Genomic DNA, 18083 nt, shown 5'->3' on the forward strand with positions numbered 1-18083 from the left:
GAGCTCATTCAGAGAATCAAACTGTTTTTAACCTAAGATGTCTTTCAGAGTGTGGGACTCCCAACAGTGGGGACAGGGGCTCTGACTCTTTCAATGCTTTTGTGACCCTACTCCTCATACTGGGTCTCCTTGGCCAGCCTTAGTACATGGGGAGGTGCTTATTGCAACTTGATGTGCCATGTTCTGTTGATACTCACAAGAGACCTGCCCTTTCCTTAACAGAAAGGGAAAGGGAATGAATTGATGGTAGAAATGGGGGGTGGGGATGGGGTGAAGAGAGACTGGGAGGAGAGGAGACAGGGGAAACTGCAGCTGGGATATAAAACAATAAGTAACTAGATAACTTCAAAATAAAAATAATCAAACACATTAACATTTAATTCAGTTTCCATGCATTTCTGTATGCTGTAGGGACTCCTGAGTGATGCATAATACTTGAAGGATGGAGATCTATAAAATGCATGATCCCACCCCCAAGCATTTCTCATACATCTTCCCTCATCTCAAAGTGTTCATTCACATATCTGTTCAAATGGCACTGCTGCTGGTTATTTTCCAGGGGAGTACATTCTGGAAGGTGTGCCCTCCCTACCATGCATCCCACTTTAAAGTCAATATCCCATTTGGCTGATAGAGGGTTAAAGAGGAACAGAAGAGAGGGAACAAGAACATGAAAAAAAATTTTCCGGTTCAGTCATTACTGTTTTTAACCTAAGATGTCTTTCAGAGTGTTTAGCTCCATGGTGATGGGAGCAGGTGGAAAATATAGAAACACTGAGAACAAATCCCTTCAGAATATTTTAAGGTTTCTAACGCAAAGCTTAATATGGAATTACAGAACCATGGAAGATGAAAATAGGCTCATAACTTAGTAATGGTATGAGTTGAACACTCTTTATAATAGCTTCAAAAGTGTTATATTCTTATAAAAAGAAAAATAGAAAACAAAAAGATTTTGACTTCATTTTGAACTAAAGAAAACATTTCAATATTTGAAGTGGGTTTAAACTTTGGGAGTTGCCTTCACATTTGGTAGTTTCTGGGGATGTCTGTGGTCACAAATCTGAGAGCAGGTGCATGCTACTGGCATCTCCTGGGAAGATGCCAGGGACGATGCAAAGCACTGGAGAACAACAGCAAGGAAAAATCAATCCCTAGCACCTTATAAAAGCCACGACAGTAACCACAGTGCTGAGGAGCACAGGCAGTTAGATCCTGGCAAACCACAGCTGCTGTAAGCCAAGCCGGCAAGTTCCGGGTTTAGTGGGAAACCTGACTCAAAAAATAAGGTGGTGATCAACAAAGGCAGACACTTGCTGTCAACCTCTGGCTCTCATAGGTGAAACAAGTGAATCTACCCACACCATACTCAATAAAAAAGACCTCTCAAGGAAAAAAGCTGGCTATAACAGGAAGACATTCTGGGCTGATGACGAATGAGCAAAACCCCCAATGGTAGAGCAATTGCTTAGCATGCCTAAGCCCTGGTTTGATTCTAGTACCATTATTTAAAAATAAACAAATGAAAAGCTCCGAGTGCCAACACAAGTGGCAGTCCCAGCTCCTCAGGAAGCTGAGATGGTCACATCCTCTGAGGCCAGGACTTTGGAGCCACCTGGGCAATAAAGCAAGGCAGGACAGTCACTCTAAATGGAGGTTCCATCACAAAGGGATGGCTGGGTCTAGAGCCTTGTGTCAACACATGGCCCAGTTAGATGGGAAGTAGACAGTCTGGGTATTTGGTGAGGTGAAGACAGTAAATCCTCCAGTCCTTCCTCCCCCCTCCCTCTCTCTGCCTCTCCTCCCCGTTTTTTGGAGACAGGGTTTCTCTGTATATTCCTGGAACTCACGCTGTAGACCTTGAACTCACAAAGAGCCTCCTGCCTCTGCCTCCTGAGTGCTGAGATTAAAGGCGTGTGATCACCACCACCTAGTGATTAGGGAGGTTTCAAAAAGCTGAATCAAGGGCAACTCCACAGCATTCAGCTGGAGCAACAAAATAACAGATTCTCCCACAGAATTTTGAGTGCAAGAGACCCTGGCTGGGCCAATCAACAGACTTCCTAGACAGCAGGGCTCACTACTGAGCCAGAGACAAAATGGGAGGTCAGAGACAGGCTATAATTAACGCTGTGGGACTAGGGTGATGCCTCCAGCAGAGGGGGGGAGAGACAGGCAGTATTTAACTCTGTGGACCAAGGTGCTGCCCCAGCACAGGAAGGGAGGGCACAAAAAAGGTTGACATCTCTTCACAGACCAACCACTCAAAGGCACTGACTGTAGCCTTCTACAGAACCACTAATGCATAAATTAAAGACTGCATCCTTTGTCTCTTTGCAGAATTCTCTAGAAAATCCGAATGTAAATTAAAATGCACATGTCAGGGGCTCTCAGCAAGTCACCCAAAGCTCTGCAGCTCAGACCTGAAGCTCTTACCTCCCTGAGCACCCAAGTGCCACAGAGCCACCAGTACAAATGAGGCTTATGACCTTGACTGCTACAAATGGGCAAGTCTGTTTTCCTATGCCCCATCTCGCTTCTCATTTTATCTACTAATTCCCAGCAAGCATGAGCCTAAGCATCCACAGTGAAAACCTAACTTTCACAGCTGAAGAAAGGCAAGGTTGAAGCACACAGGAGGAAGAAACTCCTGGGGGGGGGCCGGTGTCAGCTGACCCCTCTGGCTGTTCAGCCACACAGCCACTCTTGGCTACAATAAAATAACACTCTGAGGCTTAATATTAATTATAACTGTTTGGCCAATGGCTCAGGCATATTATTAGCTAGCTCTCACAATTAACCCATTTCTATTATTTTATATTTTACCATGAAGCTTGTGGCTTGTTACCTCAGTCAGCTACATGGCGTCTCTCTGACTCTGCCTCTTTTTCTCTGTAACTCTGTTTGGATTTCTCGCCTAGTTCTATTCTGCCTGGCCATTGGCCAAAACAGTTTTATTCATCAACCAATAAAAATAACACATATTCACAGCACAAATAAGGACATCCCACATTACAGTGCCTCAACAGATGGTCCATTAAACTAGGAGGTTAATATAGTGTGTCTATTGACCTTTGTGAGTCACTAAACAGAAACCTCCCAATTGGCTAATTTGCGATTGAAACTATCAATTATCTGTGACTGACCTCTCTATGTCCAGCTAATCTGGACAGAGATGAGAGAATAAATACAACATCAGAGAGGTTTAGATCAGAGAGGTTTAGAAGACTGGAAAGCCTGTGGGAAGAACTACCAGAGAGTTCTGTGATAAGAGAAGGAGAAAGGAAGGGAAGACAAGAGGGGGCATCAGGGGAAAGAAAAATGAGAATATGAACCTCCCATTGGAAAAAAGACATGATAACAGAAAAGGGAAGGTTACAAAGAGAAGCCATGGCAAGGAAGGGATTATACCTAGTGACCCAACCCACAGACCCACTGCTGCAGCGAGGCTCTTCTGCTGGGACACTGCAGGTCAGGGGAGACAAGCCACCAGGAACTCTCAAAGTCTAACAAACCAAAACACTGACAGTCGTATGTATGAGAAAAAATAGATGGACTCCAAGTGAGAAAAAAGCTCTGAAAGGCAAGGCTTATGGTTACACCCTGAACACCAGTCACTCCGTAACGTGCCTTTCCCTCCATCTTTATGCTTAACAGCAAACTGACTTTATTTCTACTTAAGAATACTAGCATGTAAACATCTCAGGGCAATGTTTTTAAACACTGGCTTTCTAATGATTACAGATAACTTGATTGATTGATTGATTGATTGATTGATTGATTGATTGGTTGATTGGTTGATTGATTGATTGATTTTTCAAGACAGCTGTTTTACTGTGTAGTCCTGATTGTCCTGGAACTCACTCTGTAGACCAGGCTGGCCTCAAAGAGATCCCACTGCCTCTGCCTCCTGAGTGCTGGGATTAAAGGCGTTACCACTACCCAGCTGGCTAACTGCAATTTAAAGGGACATAAAACACACTTACACATACTGATCTTATCTAATCTATAAATATCTTTTATAGTCACCACATTCTTGACCATAAGAATATATATAAAAGTGCTTAAAAGCATTTTGTTTATCTTTCAGAATTATTCTAACATTTGAAAATGATAAAACAATGGTGGTTGAAATGTGGAATCAAATTTTCCATTGCATAATTGAGTTTACAGCTTATTTCTGGTGGTTCTAGGAAATGAACCCTGATTCTCTAACCTGTTAGGGGCTATACCACTGAACTACACCCCAGAGCAGGTTGCCAGGCTTTGCCTTTATATTTGTTTGCTTATAGGAACATATTTAATAGGTATTCTAAGTGGTACACAGTTTCCTGAAACTAGAACTATGCCAATCAATTTGTGTATTACAAATGCCTAACAAATGCCTCATGTATCTATTTACTACTTTTACCCAAGTTTTATAATTTAAGAATCCAAAAACTAACACATGTTGGCACCTCCTTTAAAAGTGTGATTTTTGTCCTACAGTTGGGGTTTTAAAAGATACAGCAGGGCTACTTAGCAAGAACACCCTGAGAAAGGCAGAGTGACAGACACTGGTGACGGGAGGGAAAGACATAGAAGTCAGAGCTCTACTACTGACCCACAGGCTCCACGGTTTAAGCAGAACTATCCTGGAAAGTGCCGCCCTCTGAAATTATTTCCCTAATTTGTCATGATTACTACCCAGTAATAAAACATAGGACATATATGGCCAAAAATTAAAAAACTGTCAGTAAGTTTCATTCAGAAATATTTTTGCAAGGTCTGTAACTGCTTGGCAGTTAAGGGCACTTTTGCTGCCACCTGGACACTTGAGTTTGATCCCCAGAACTCACACAGTAGAAGAAAAAATCCACTTCCAAGGGTTGTCTTCTAACCTATGCTGCAGCACGCTTGCTCACTTACACAGGCACCTGAGTGCAGGAGCATGCAAACACACGCAAATGTCATTTCAGAAACACTCTGTGGCTAGGAGTGCTGTTGCATACCTATAATCCCAGCATTTAGAACCTGAGGCAGGAGGATTGAGGTTTTAAGGACACAGAGGTTACTGCCTTGGAATGTTGAAACGTGAAATAGTAGCCTGTTACAATCCTGGGTAGCTACATGTCAGTTGGATGTGGACACTGCCCAGTGATGACCTGGAACCTACTGAGAGCAGGTGAAATCAAACAGGAAAGCAGGCCAGTTCCTTCTCAGAGTGGCACACCTCAGGAACAGTAGAGCAGGGTCCTCAGCTCTCCACAGCCTTCTGAATAACCAGCCCAGGAGAGGTGGCCCTCCCTTTCAGAGAGTCCCAAGAAGTCACCGTTCCTTCAAAATACTTTCCATGCTTTGCAGTAAGCTTTTTGGGACAGAGGCAGATTTTGTCAACCTCTTGATGCAGATACCAAAGTTAATTATGTACTTTCTGCCCAGTACAATCTGACCAAGAGTAAGTCAATGAGGACAAGAAGTTAGGTAGAATGGCTACAAGCCATTCTAAACTACACAGGAAGACCTGATTGAAAACTAAACAAGAAGCTGGAGGTGGTGGTGCATGCCTTTAGTCCCAGCACCTGGGAAGCAGAAGCAGACAGATCTGAGTTGGAGGCCAGCCTTGTCTACAGAGTGAATTCCAAGACAGCTAGGGCTACACAGAGAAACCTTGGGCAGGCGGGATATGGGGATGGGGGGAGTGGGTGGATGTTAAGTAGGAATTTCACAGGTGTGAGAAAGAAGAGATAAAAATCACTCTTTGAGGATGCTGTAGAACTAAAGGGGAAGAAGAGGGTGCAGCAGCATCACTAAGAACAAGTCAAAGCACAGGGATGGATGGCAATGCTGTGTACTTAGAAATGAGATGACACAGGGGCGGGGCCTCAGGAGCAGAGCCTCCGGATGTGTCACACTTAGCAGTGAAGCTCTGAGTGTTTCATCTACCATCGGGGTGGGGTAGAGGGCATTCTCACCACATCTAGTTTGCAGTGTCAATAGATTAATAAAAGCAGAGGAAAAATTAAAGGTAAATTCAGGAGGATGGAAAGAGTAAAGTTGCCATTATTTTCTGACAATGGCCATGATTACAGAATTATGCCCATAACCTCATAAAATGCACACACATTACAACTAGCAAATGAACCCAGAATGTATATAAAAATCTCAGAAAAATATACAGGTAGGAAGTGAATGCCTGGACACTAACAATTGAAAAAATGAAATCTGTGAAACTATATTTACAGGAACAACAAAAATTTGAATATATTAAATAATGCTAATGCAAGACATGCAAAATCTATATTGGAATATACAAACTACAGCTAAGAGAAATTAAGTAGAACAGTTCACTAACAGAAGCCACAATATTACTAGAATATCTACTCTCCACAAATGGGAAAATAGGATCAAATGAAATTCCATTCAAAAATCTAGCAGGCTTTTATTTACAACACATAAACAAGCTAAAGTTATATATAAAATTGCAAAGTATCTTATAATATGCAAAGGAATAAGAGCAAAAACTTAATTGTTTGACTTCAAAACGTAATACAATGCTAAGACACTCTACAGTGTGAAACTTGTATAAAATCAGACAAGGAAACCATGCGGTGACAGACACTCAACAGGTTGCATAGTCACCAACCAAGCACAACTGGAAAGAAGTCTTTCCAACCAAAGGTGCTGAGTATACATAAGGGAAAGGGACAACAGTTGCCTCATTTCCTACAACACAAAACTAGATGTGACATCAACCTAAACTTCTGAGGGACAAACCTTAAAGCCTCTTAAAGCAAACTGCAGAGAATACCATCCCATTGCCGGGTTTGTGAGTACTTCCTGAAATTAAACTTTCTGTTCAACAGAGATATTTAAAGAACAAATAGTCAAGCTAGGGTCCAGGAAGAATGTTGAACATATTATATATGCATGCAAAAGTCAACAATAAGACAAAAGGGGGATGTGGAAAAGATAGCCCCTACAAAACACACTGGCTATATAGACAGCCAATTGGGACAGACAAAAGGATGCCCACAGTTATCAGTCCTTGGGAAAAAGCTAATCATGAGCATAATCATCTTGACTAGGCACATCCAGCATTTCCCTGGCTCTGGTACTTCCTCACTGAGCAAAGGCATTGCTTTCAAGGCCAATGGCATAACATTTGTTGGTCCTAACTACTACACTTGACTATGCTTTACTTTCTGCTGGGAAACACCATTCTAGACAAGTGCTGTGGCAGCCTTATCAGGTAGTCCTGCACTGTGCTTTGCTGGAGCCTTCCACAATATCTCAATACATACTGGCCGTCCCCACCAGACAGCCCACAACACAAGCAACAATCAGCCTGTGTCATTCCTTAGCAAACAAGCTGCAGTTGGCAAGCCATTAGTGTTCCACACTGTGTTCTTTCTTTGTAAGTGAATGGTCAGACACAAAGAATGTCAAGTCTCCAGGCCCAGTAAACTTAGCACTTCTGTTCACTGGAACACGGGTTCACTAGGGAAAGCCTCCGATGAGGCGCTCTGCCATGGCACTTTCCAGCCTGTTTTGAAAGCAGAGACAGCATCCTCCTTCAGTGGGCACTCAGATGGTACCCTGAAGCAAGAAGGGACCCTTCACCCACAGGCCCAACTGGATTCACACGGATGAGTACAGTTGCTCTTGGCAGCCCAATCCTATCTTTTATCACTTGTTTTCTTTGGGGAGAGGATGCTTTCCTTTTCATTCTCCCTACAAATTCCGTTTCCTGTTGTCCAGGTCACAATTCCTCTCTCTACAGGCATTCTTTCACATGGGCATGCTGAAAAGCCGGTGGATCAGTTAAGTCAGAGAACAAGGCATTCTATATACAAAGTCCAGCAAAGGCTGCAAGTCTATCTATAGAGAAGTGATCAACTCTCTGAACAAGAAGTCACCCAGAGACTCTGAAACAGTCGTTTACAAAAACAAGTAATTTTTCTTCTGGCTGAGAACTTTACAGCTGGCTTATTTAAAAAAATGGTGTTATCAAAACAGCTGGTTCTCAGACAGAAGATATGACCCAAGCAGAAAAGCCTCTCACAATATCACAAAGGTGTTCTCCTCTCTCACTTTGGACACTCCATGGTTTCCGTTTGTTATCCAGGGAGCATCCCTGAGCAAGCACTTCAAGGATGTCCTCCAAATACAGCAAATGACCTTCTAAAGGTGACAGGGGAAACAACAAAAGTAAACATTGTTCTTCTGGGGCTGAAAAACAGCCAAATAGCAATTAGAAGTTCTTCACTGGCTCCTGGGATCTCCCAGAGCGGAATAACTCAGCCTATCGCTGCAATGAGTGACAAAAGATGTGAAAAGAAGACCCTGGAAGAAGCCAATGCCCTCGTTCTCCCTCTCATACCCCCTCTCCACCCACCTGCTGAAATACAAAGACATGAGTCTGTTTGCCCTTCTGCATAAATACCAGAAGACACGCATGGCAGCTTCTCCCAACACTCCTGCCTTGAGGGAGCACCAGGAAGGCTGTTGATGTGACAGTGTCTTCAGGATGGCTGATACATGGTGGTTGTCTTCAGACAAAACAGCAGCAGAGATCCACAGGAGACAGAGCATGGGGGTTAGACATAGAGGTTCAGAATCCGCTGTCCCCCAAGTGTTCTCCCCAAGCTGAACTTCACGGATCAACTGCCTTCCAAAGATAGGTGTCCCTGTTATGAGATCAAGAGATCATTCCCGAGACAATTATTCCAAGCTGGTTTCGAGTCCAAGAATCTCAAAGAATGCACTAAACTTGTAAAACAAAATCTCTTTTGCTTTCCCTCCTGAGACAGGCCTTCTCTGTGTAACAACTCTGGCAGGCCTGGAACTTTCTTTGTAGGTCAGGCTGGCTTCAAACTTAGAGATCCACCAGCCTCTGCCTTCTGAATGCTGGGGTTAAAGTGTGCACCATCATTGCCCCATGTGCAGAAAAAAAAATCTTGATTCCACTAGTTTGTGGAGGACCAAACAGGAAAAAAGTATGAATAGCTGTAAAGCATCCGCCAGGAACTAGACAGTTCTTCTTCTTCTCTTTAAACCTAGAGAAAATCAGTTCTTGTTCTCTATAAAAATATAGAAACCCCAGTGGAAAATGTAAGGAAGACCCTTTTCTCCCCACTAAGTACAATGAACTTCATAGTTTCATTGCAGAATTAACAAAAGAGGGATTCATGTAACAGGAAATTAGAATATTTTAAAGGCAGGCAAGTCAGGCACTCACCAAACTCTAGTTAACTGAGAACCAACTATAAAACCAGCCAAACGTTGACAAGTTAGCTGCTTAGCTAAAGTCACCCTCAGGCCCTGATCAGAAAACAGGACAGCCTGTGTGAGCAGGGACAGCCCAGCAGCTGAAGCAGCAGGAGCAGGCTTTAGTTTTCAGACAGCAAATCCTTTATCTGGACACTCTTCCAACTTTCTTCCCAGCTCTATCCAGGCTTCCTTCTCTGCTGCAGTTTAGTTTCACTGCCATCTTCCAGTAAGGAGGAGGTCAGAACTCTCGACAAAGGAAGGGGAAACAGCAATGGGAACAGGATTTAGGACCAAAGATGGCCTGAAGACAGTGTCTCCATCAGAAGCTCACCTACAGTAAGAGCCTACCAATGGTGTCTGTACAGGAACAGCAACAGGAAGCAAGTGGTAGCCCACTGACTCCGAGACTGCAGGATTCAAGAGTCCAAGCAGCTGGGCAAGGTCCTCTATTTACATCACTGCCATCCTGGCTGAGAGAAGTTAACTGAAATAAATCTATTTAATGCTCTACCATAAAACCATCCATGCACCCAGACAAGAGCTCAGATTCCCATGTGTCACAAAGCCACTCAGGAGGAAAACAGACAGCAAAGGCACAGCAACTGATTCCTTTACCTTTTATCTTAAGGTAGATCTAATGCAGCCAGCCTGCCCTCCTCCTACCTCAGCCTCCCGAGTCCTGGGATTATAGGATTATAGCACCACACCAGGCTCAATTGCTATTTTTTTACGATTTATTTATTATGTATGCAGTGTTCTGCCTACTTGTATGCTTGCATGCCAGAAGAGGGCATCAGATCTCATTGTGGTTGGTTGTGAGCAACCATGTGGTTGCTGGGAATTCAGGTCTTCTGGAAGAGCAGCCAGTGCTCTTAACCTCTGAGCCATCTCTTCAGCCCTTAGTTCTATTTTTAAATAACCTTTTAAATAGAAACTAAAAGTTGCTTTCTGCAAGCACTCAAATGTGACACCACAAAAGGCAAAGTTCCTTTGGGCAACTTGCATTCCTTACTCAGAATCAGGACAAAGCCCCATCAGCCTTGTCTATGCCACACTGTCTCAGGGAGAGAGAGCGCCCCACTGAGCTCAGACACTTAGAGAAAAATGGGCTGCGGCATCCAAGACACTTTTTGCTGCAGCAAACAGATGTGGAGAATCTACCAAAACCCCACAAAGGATAAGTACCTTCCAACCACAGGAGATGTCTGAAATCCAGACAATAATATTCCAGGTAACTGCCTGTGCAGCATGATGGAATGCAGTGGGGTAACCAGAATAGGTTCCTGCCCACTCTTAATAAAGTAGCTCTGTTAAGTTCTCTGAACCTGTTGCAGCACAGCAGAAGGGAGCACAGAAGAGGGCACTCTCAGAATGGATCGGAGGACAGTAAGCCCCAACATCCCAGAGGCTACAGACACTCAGCCCTCGATTGCTGCTACACACCTTCTGGTGACTTGATTCTTCTGTCTTTATCACAATGGTAGAACAACTTTTCCAAAGTAATGTACCAGCCTCTGTGTTAGCAACCTGTTCATGTAGTGATGCCTCAAGGACAGACAGAGACAGACAGACAGACAGACAGACAGACAGACACACACACACACACACACACACACACACACACACACACAGAGGAATGTGTCCCTCTAAACACCTGTGGAAGTTAAGCTGAGCAGGCTGAGCCCAGTTTCTACTTGAGGAAATTCTCTCCCTTTGGTTCACAGCAGAGAAAAACCACAACCAAGAGAACAAGATGCCAGGTGCTCTAAAGACACCAAGCGCTTCATACACCAAGGTTCTATCTGCATTTCATGTCAGGACAGTCCCTCGGTAGCAACTGGACACTGTCCCTGTTCCCAGTCCCTGCATTACTATACTCTGAATTCTATGAGAAGATGTCATCAGCTGCTAATAATCGCTCTGTTTGGCTGATAAAACTAGAGATGGTTTTCATTTTTCTATTTCTTTCCATTTCCTACATTTTCACAAGCATTTATCATTTCATCCAAAAGCTAGTCTGCTAAGATTAGATTGCTATCTTTCTCAACACTTTGAACAAATAAACCAGAAACTATGCTATTCTAAATGACCATCAAAACGCAAGAAACTGTGTGATGGCCCACACCGTATCCCTAGCACGCAGGAGACTTGGCTCAGAAGAACCAGAAATGTGACATTAGCCTGGGCTACACAAGGTTACAGGTCAGCCTTAGTTACACAGTAAGACCCTGTCACAAAAAAGCAAGCAACAGCAACAACACAATTAAGGAACAGAATCACAAGAATAGACGCTGGAGCCTGGCCTGAACCTTTAGAACCAGAGTCTAGGCAGGGGAGATGGCCACATACCGGCTTCACCGGCTTTAAATGGAGCCACAGCACAGTAATGCAATGAGCTCAGATATTCAGACAAAACACAGGGCAATCTGCAGACTTTGTTTCTCAGATCACAGAAAGGCCCCCAACACCACAACCAAGCTATCTTAATTACTAAAGTGGGGGAAATCCAGAGAATGGTAAGCCATTTTGGAGGTTAGTCTAAATTCAGAAAAACTGGGAAGCCATCTGCTTCTGGCCATCAGACATCATCAACTATAAACTCCCCCACATGTCTTTCTACCCACAAACTTTAGAATTCATGGTGGATCCTTACACTCACCGTACCCACAGCAAGAGACATCCCCCACCCTAGGAGAAATAATTCACTCAAGTAACTCAGAAAGTAGCAAGTGATGTCAAAAGACCACTGCTGATAAACACTGCCTTTCCAGTTGCTGGATAAGGTGCTAGCTAATGACCCAGTTATTGGCACAACATGTAAGCTAGGGGCGCTGAGATTGAGTGATTGGCTTATGGCGCCACAGAACAGCCTCCTGGCTTCTAACCACAGAAAGAGAGTAACTGGAAGGTTAACTGGGCACTAAAGAAGTCTGTGTGAGAAACAGGGCACACTTTATAGCACAGCCTAAACCCCTAATCCAAAGGCATTTGGGATTTCTGTGAGAAAAACATCTCAATTGATAAATTTAGCAAGACTAGCAAAAAATAGTTTCTAATCAGTTTCTTAAAAACTCACTCTAAAATCCTTTAATACAGCAGAATAATAACTTTAGAATTTAGACATCTGATTTCAGCAACTCAACAAAGTCTAACCAACGCCCACCCTGACTAACAAAGACAACCCACCCAGCGCTCATGCACTCTGTACCGCCACAGACCAAGCATCGGATCCGCTTAGACAACAAACCCCAGGGCAAGCCCGGTATTCGTCTACTACCTGACAGAGCACACATTCCCCTCCAGACACCCACCCGCATATACTCCAGCAGGAAAATGAATGTGCATCCACATTAGAGGTAATTCATACTACAGGTGAGTGGGATCATTTTACTACTGACCGGTATGTCTGCTTGCTCTTGAACAGATAAGGGAGACTGGAAAAAAAACTCAACACAACCTAAGAAACACGCAGAAAAGAACCAATAGAGATTCTCTGTCTAAGGAGAATCTTTATCTGACTCCATCCCTGAAAGACTTAAAGATGTCTTCAACTTTCAATGATTATTTTAAACTTGATCTAAATGAAATTAAAAAGTGAAGAAAACATTTTATTTTTTAATAAGGTCTGTGTTCTAGGGACACTGATGGAAATGTGGGGCCTGCTGGATCAGGAAGGCTAACTGAAATAAGTTCCAGATTCAGTAAGAGATCACAGCTCAGAACAGAAGATAGGGCCAGGCACTCAAAAAGCAGAAGCAGGCAACTCTCTGTGAGTTCAAGGACAGCCTGGTATGCACAGGGAGTTTCAGGATAGCCAGGACTACATAATAGAGACCCTGTCTCACCCTCAACACCTCACAAAAAAAAAAGGTGGGGAGTGGCAGAGGACATCAACACTAATCAACCTCTAAGCTTCACACAGGTATGCGCGTGTGAGTAGACATGTACAGTTAGAAAAAAATTTAAGAAACCATTCTATTACTAACAACAGAATAAATATAATGTATGAAAAACAAAGTCCTAAAATTTAATGCCAATAAAAAACACTGGTCTTGCACAGACACAAGTATGGAGGGGGAAAATCTTAAGTTTGCTTTTTAGCAAATGCTAAACATTTAAATTAAAATGAGACCATAGAATAATACGAATCCTGTTTTTATTGTCAAAAGATTTTCTGTGACACTATATTGGTAGAACAACAGTGATTTCTGAATGAAGGAACAGACAACTGGATTGTTCCTATTCCTGAAGGCAAGGTTCTAAATGACAGTGTGCCAGAAATCCTCTAAACAGCATAAGCTTTCTATAACATAGATGCTAAATGGCTTACATTTTGTCAAGAATGCTAAGATACAGTGGCCAAAAAGATGGCTTGATGGTTAAGAGCACTGGCATATCTTGCAAAGACCAGGGTTTGGTTCCCAGCATCCAAATGCTGGCTCACAACTGGCAGAAACTCCAATTCTAAGGAATCTGATACCCTCTTCTGACCTGTGGGCACCAGGAAGACATGTAGACAGACATGCATGCAAACAAAACACACATCCACACAAAACTGAAACAACGCAGGCAAAAGAAAGCGTGATACAACAGAATCTGAGACCCAACACTGGCTCACAGAGAAACCAGGCACACTGAAGGCGCCCAGTGACACAGCTACTGGTTTAGAGGAGGGCTGCAGTCAGCCTAGAGAAGTCTCTTTTATAACCACTGCCACAGTAAGAGAAGTGGGATGACAAACCAGTCAGTTTAGAAGGCCCCAAATGGTGCAGTGCAGCAAACACTCAGATTAAGTTTGTCAAAAGCCTGGGGCCTGAACACAGGGTGAAGACTACTGAAGGAAGCAGCTCCTGGGTGGTAGTACCCTGTGAGATTCCAAGCCTGCCCAGGATGAGAGCAGGACACAAAGTGAGCTGAGCAGCAGAGCAGGCAGCCAAGAAAAGAGCTCTGGAGAGTAGGCAACATAAAAGCAGTCACTGCGGGGATTCACTCACCGATCAATCTAAGGCTAAATTTAGCATTTTATGATACATGCCACTGGGATGCTTACTAACACAACTTTGAAAGTGTTTGTCATGGTTCAAAGAAAATGGCCCCCAAAAGGAGTGGCACTATTAGGAGGTGTGGCTTTGCTGAAGTGAGCATGGCCTTTTTAAAGGAAGTGTGTCCCTGTAGAGGCTGGCTTTGAGGTCTCACATGCTCAAGCCACACCCAGTGTCTCAGTTCACTTCCTGTTGCTTTCAGATCAGGATGTAGCCTTCTTCTCTACCCTCAGCTCCTTCTCCAGTACAAGTCTGCCTGCATGCCACCACATCCCACCATGATGATAACGAACTAAACCACTGATGCTGTAAGCCAGCCATTTAAATGTCTCTTGTTTTGTAAGAGTTGCTGTGGTTATGGTGTCTCTTCACAGCAACAGAAACAATAGTACAGCCTTACACTGACCTTACATCTCTTCTAAACTTCCCTGTGATTTTATAGTCAGTGTGTGGCATCTGCATTTCCTATAAGCTAAAAAGCGCACCAGCCAGGCCTGATGGATTGATTGCAGCTGCAACCCCAGTGGAAGGTGGAGGCAGCAGTATCAGGGTTCAAGGCCGGCCTCAGCCACATAGCAAGGTCAATGTCAGCTGGATGCATCAGACCCATCTCAATAGAAAGCAAAAGTTTGTGACACACATGGTGAAAGTACAAATCCATGAGAACAATAAAGAGTAAAAGCAGAGTGGTGGTCCCCAGGGGCAGAGAAGGGGAGCATGGTTTTTAACTGCTTAGCATGATTGACAAAATACTCGTGTGCTTGGGAAGGAAGAATAGATGTGTTATTCTCTTCCTCACAACAGTTTTATATCTGAAGCACTCATATTATTTTTGAAGAACAAAAACAAATGTTAAAAACATGAGTGTGGTGTGTTCTAGGAAAACAGAACATAACCATGCTGCCTGCAGGTATAGTTTTTCAAGAATATGGCACACACCTGTGGCCTAACACCCTTTCTAGCATCTGTGGCAGCCGAGTAAGGGGCAAAAGCTTCTGGGAGAAAATGAAAAAGAGAGGGACTCTGAAAGCACTGTCTTTAGCCTCACATTTTGAACACTAACTCACTATAGCTAACTCCTGCTGAGAGTGAAGGGGATGCCAGTCAACACCAACACTGCGCCAGTTTAATTTAATGGTATTACTTTGCCTTGCTTTGCAATTACTCCCACATTCCCTAGGGGAAACTAATGGATTACTAAAAATAAAATGGGGATTAAGTGAGTCATTCGGATGTTTTGGCTTTCAACTCAAACTGGCTTTAACATAAAGGAAATGGATTGGCTCAAATACTGGATGTCCTGAGAGGGGACAGGCTTCAGGGCTGCCTGCCCTGCATTCTGGCCTCTGAACTCTGTCTTCCACCCTGTGTGGCTTTCATGCTCAGTCTGGAAGCCAGCAGGCTGAAGCCACACCAGACCTCACACCAGTAAACAGTGACATCCAGAGAAAGGGCAGACATTTCCCTGAGTTCTGTACTAAGTATGAGAGACTTCTGCCAGAAGCTCCAGACACGCTTGCCGATGGGTCTCCCAAGCTAGAACAGGAGTAGAGGTCTCTCCCTAAGACCATTTCCCTGGCCAGGCACTGCCCCAGAGTGGACGATGGAGCCAGAGCTGGTGAATCAGTTGTGGACAAGCAGCTCCCTAGGGCCCAGTCTCCAGCTCAGTTAGTTTCTCAGACTCATAACACAGGGAATAGATAGGGCACAGTGTATAGGGTACAGATGTGATAGGGTATGGTCCTAATGTCCATTCTGCCGGACATTATAGAAAGTAGTCCAGACAATATGTGTGCAGAACAGGAACATGGAAGAAATGACTATCATGATGAGTTCCATCCCTAGGAATTCGAACATGGGGAGCAAGCACTTTGTAGTGTTGATACATGGCATGGCTACTTACTGTATTCTGGTGCCATGATCCCAGACTTAAGACAGCAGCAACATCCACACGAAGGACGTATATTCTACAAAGAGAGAAGAGAAGCTTTGTAAGAGCAAGGAAAAAAACTGTCACCAAGACTACAATGCTCACAGAATCTTGACAAAGGACTTATCTCTGAGGCGGACAGGCTAATCTTCCTGAAGGAAGCAGCATTAATTAGGTCAGATTGGAGGTGTCTACAATACTAGAGCATTAGAAGTATTTCTAAGATCATATACGCAGGGTCTCTCAATATTGTCCTGAAACTTGCTACATAGACCAGGCTGGCCTTGAACTCGGAGACATCCTCCTCTATCCCTGGAAAGCTGGAGTTAAACGTGTGTGCCACTACACCCCACCTTGGGCTTTCATTTTTTTAACTTTAATTTTATTTATGTGTATGTGTCTGTGGTAAGAACATGTGCTTGTGGGTGCCTGTGCAGGCCAGAAAGGGGCCCTGGATCCTCTGAAGCTGGAGTTGCAGGAGGCTGTGAGCTGATATGTGTGCTGGGAATGGGACGGGTATCTGTGACAGCAGCAGGGGCTCCTAACTGCTGAGCTGTGTCTTCTGCTCTACTCCAATTTTCAAAATACAAAATATGCAACACATTTCAGCTGCGTAATATTGTTCTAGGCTTCTAAAACAAAAGGGGGGAAATATTAAATGGACCTCAAACAGCATGTAGCTTTGAAAGAAAATAGTAAGAAGATAAGCATGTTAGTTTGACCTCTACAATACTCCATTAACCTATTTCAGATCCAGCATAAAGTTTGGTAAATCACTTAGATTTCTAAATCTCTAAACTCAAGGATCTAAGAAAATAGTTCTGAGCAGAAAAATGCACACACCTGCTTCAACAAAGATTCCTAGACAATGGCACGGCTTTCAATACCACAGATGAAATACAGAGTGCCATCCCTGCCCAGCCCAGAGACCTCATAATAGGACAGCAGGCGCCCAACCTGGTGGCATGTCCTAGCAATTTGGGAGGCTGGGGAATTTGAAGCCAGCATAAGTAACATTGCAACAAACATAGGAAACATTAACAAGAGCAAATCACACACACACACACCTTATGATAGTTAGCTTTAATGTCAACATTCCAAAACCTAGAATTACCTGAAAAGGAAGTGAAAAGAAGTTTGAATTGAGCATTTGTTTAGATCATACTGGCTTGTGGGCATGGCTGTGGGGGAATGCCTTGATTGTTAACTGATAATGGAACACAGCCCACTGTAGGCAACACCATTCCCTGAGCAGGGAGCGACGAACTATACAGGACAAGAACAGCTACAGAGGAGAGGAGAAGCAGGGAGCATAGGTGCATTCATATCTCTCTGCTTTTGACTGTGGCGTGGAGAGGTGTGAACAGGTGTGGTGCAATGTGATACTACGCTGATGCATTATTAATGGTTTGTTAAAAAATAAAAAGTTCACAAAGCTGTGAAAGAGAAACTGGAAGCACCAAATAGAAGACGGCATTTGCAACACACCTATCGACCAATAACGAACTCATTCCAAATGCATGAAGAATTGTTATAAATAAGACAGACAATAAAAAGACAGGCCACCAAATAGAACCTTAAAATGGCCAGTATGCATCTGGAAACACACACACACACACACACACACACACACACACACACACACACACACACACGCACGCACACTTCATCTGTCACTACTGAAGCACAAGTAAAACTACAACGGAATCAGGATCCACAGCAAGGTATAGGTAAGTGGCCATAATGGCTAAAATATAAAACTTAGACCAAATTATATATGAGGTAAAAGTTCCAGAAGAAAAAGTCACACCTGTGTGAAGATTCCACAAGGCTGGCAGACAAATAAGAACTTTGTGGAA

The 18083-nt window shown here is 43.6% G+C and overlaps 1 protein-coding gene across 8 annotated transcripts in view; it reads right to left on the bottom strand.

Annotated features, from left to right (window-relative positions):
• The window catches only part of Sipa1l1 (signal induced proliferation associated 1 like 1), a 284590-nt gene that overhangs the window by 132063 nt on the left and 134444 nt on the right, over nt 1-18083 (bottom strand). For all 8 annotated transcript variants that reach the window (XM_040742801.1, XM_040742806.1, XM_040742805.1 and 5 more), the window contains one exon: nt 16198-16261. The gene's annotated coding sequence lies outside the window, so the exon portion shown is untranslated. The remainder of the gene's footprint in view (nt 1-16197; nt 16262-18083) is intronic.

This window comes from Mesocricetus auratus, unplaced genomic scaffold (assembly GCF_017639785.1).
Source record: "Mesocricetus auratus isolate SY011 unplaced genomic scaffold, BCM_Maur_2.0 Super-Scaffold_15014, whole genome shotgun sequence".
Classification (NCBI taxonomy): Eukaryota; Metazoa; Chordata; class Mammalia; order Rodentia; family Cricetidae; genus Mesocricetus; species Mesocricetus auratus.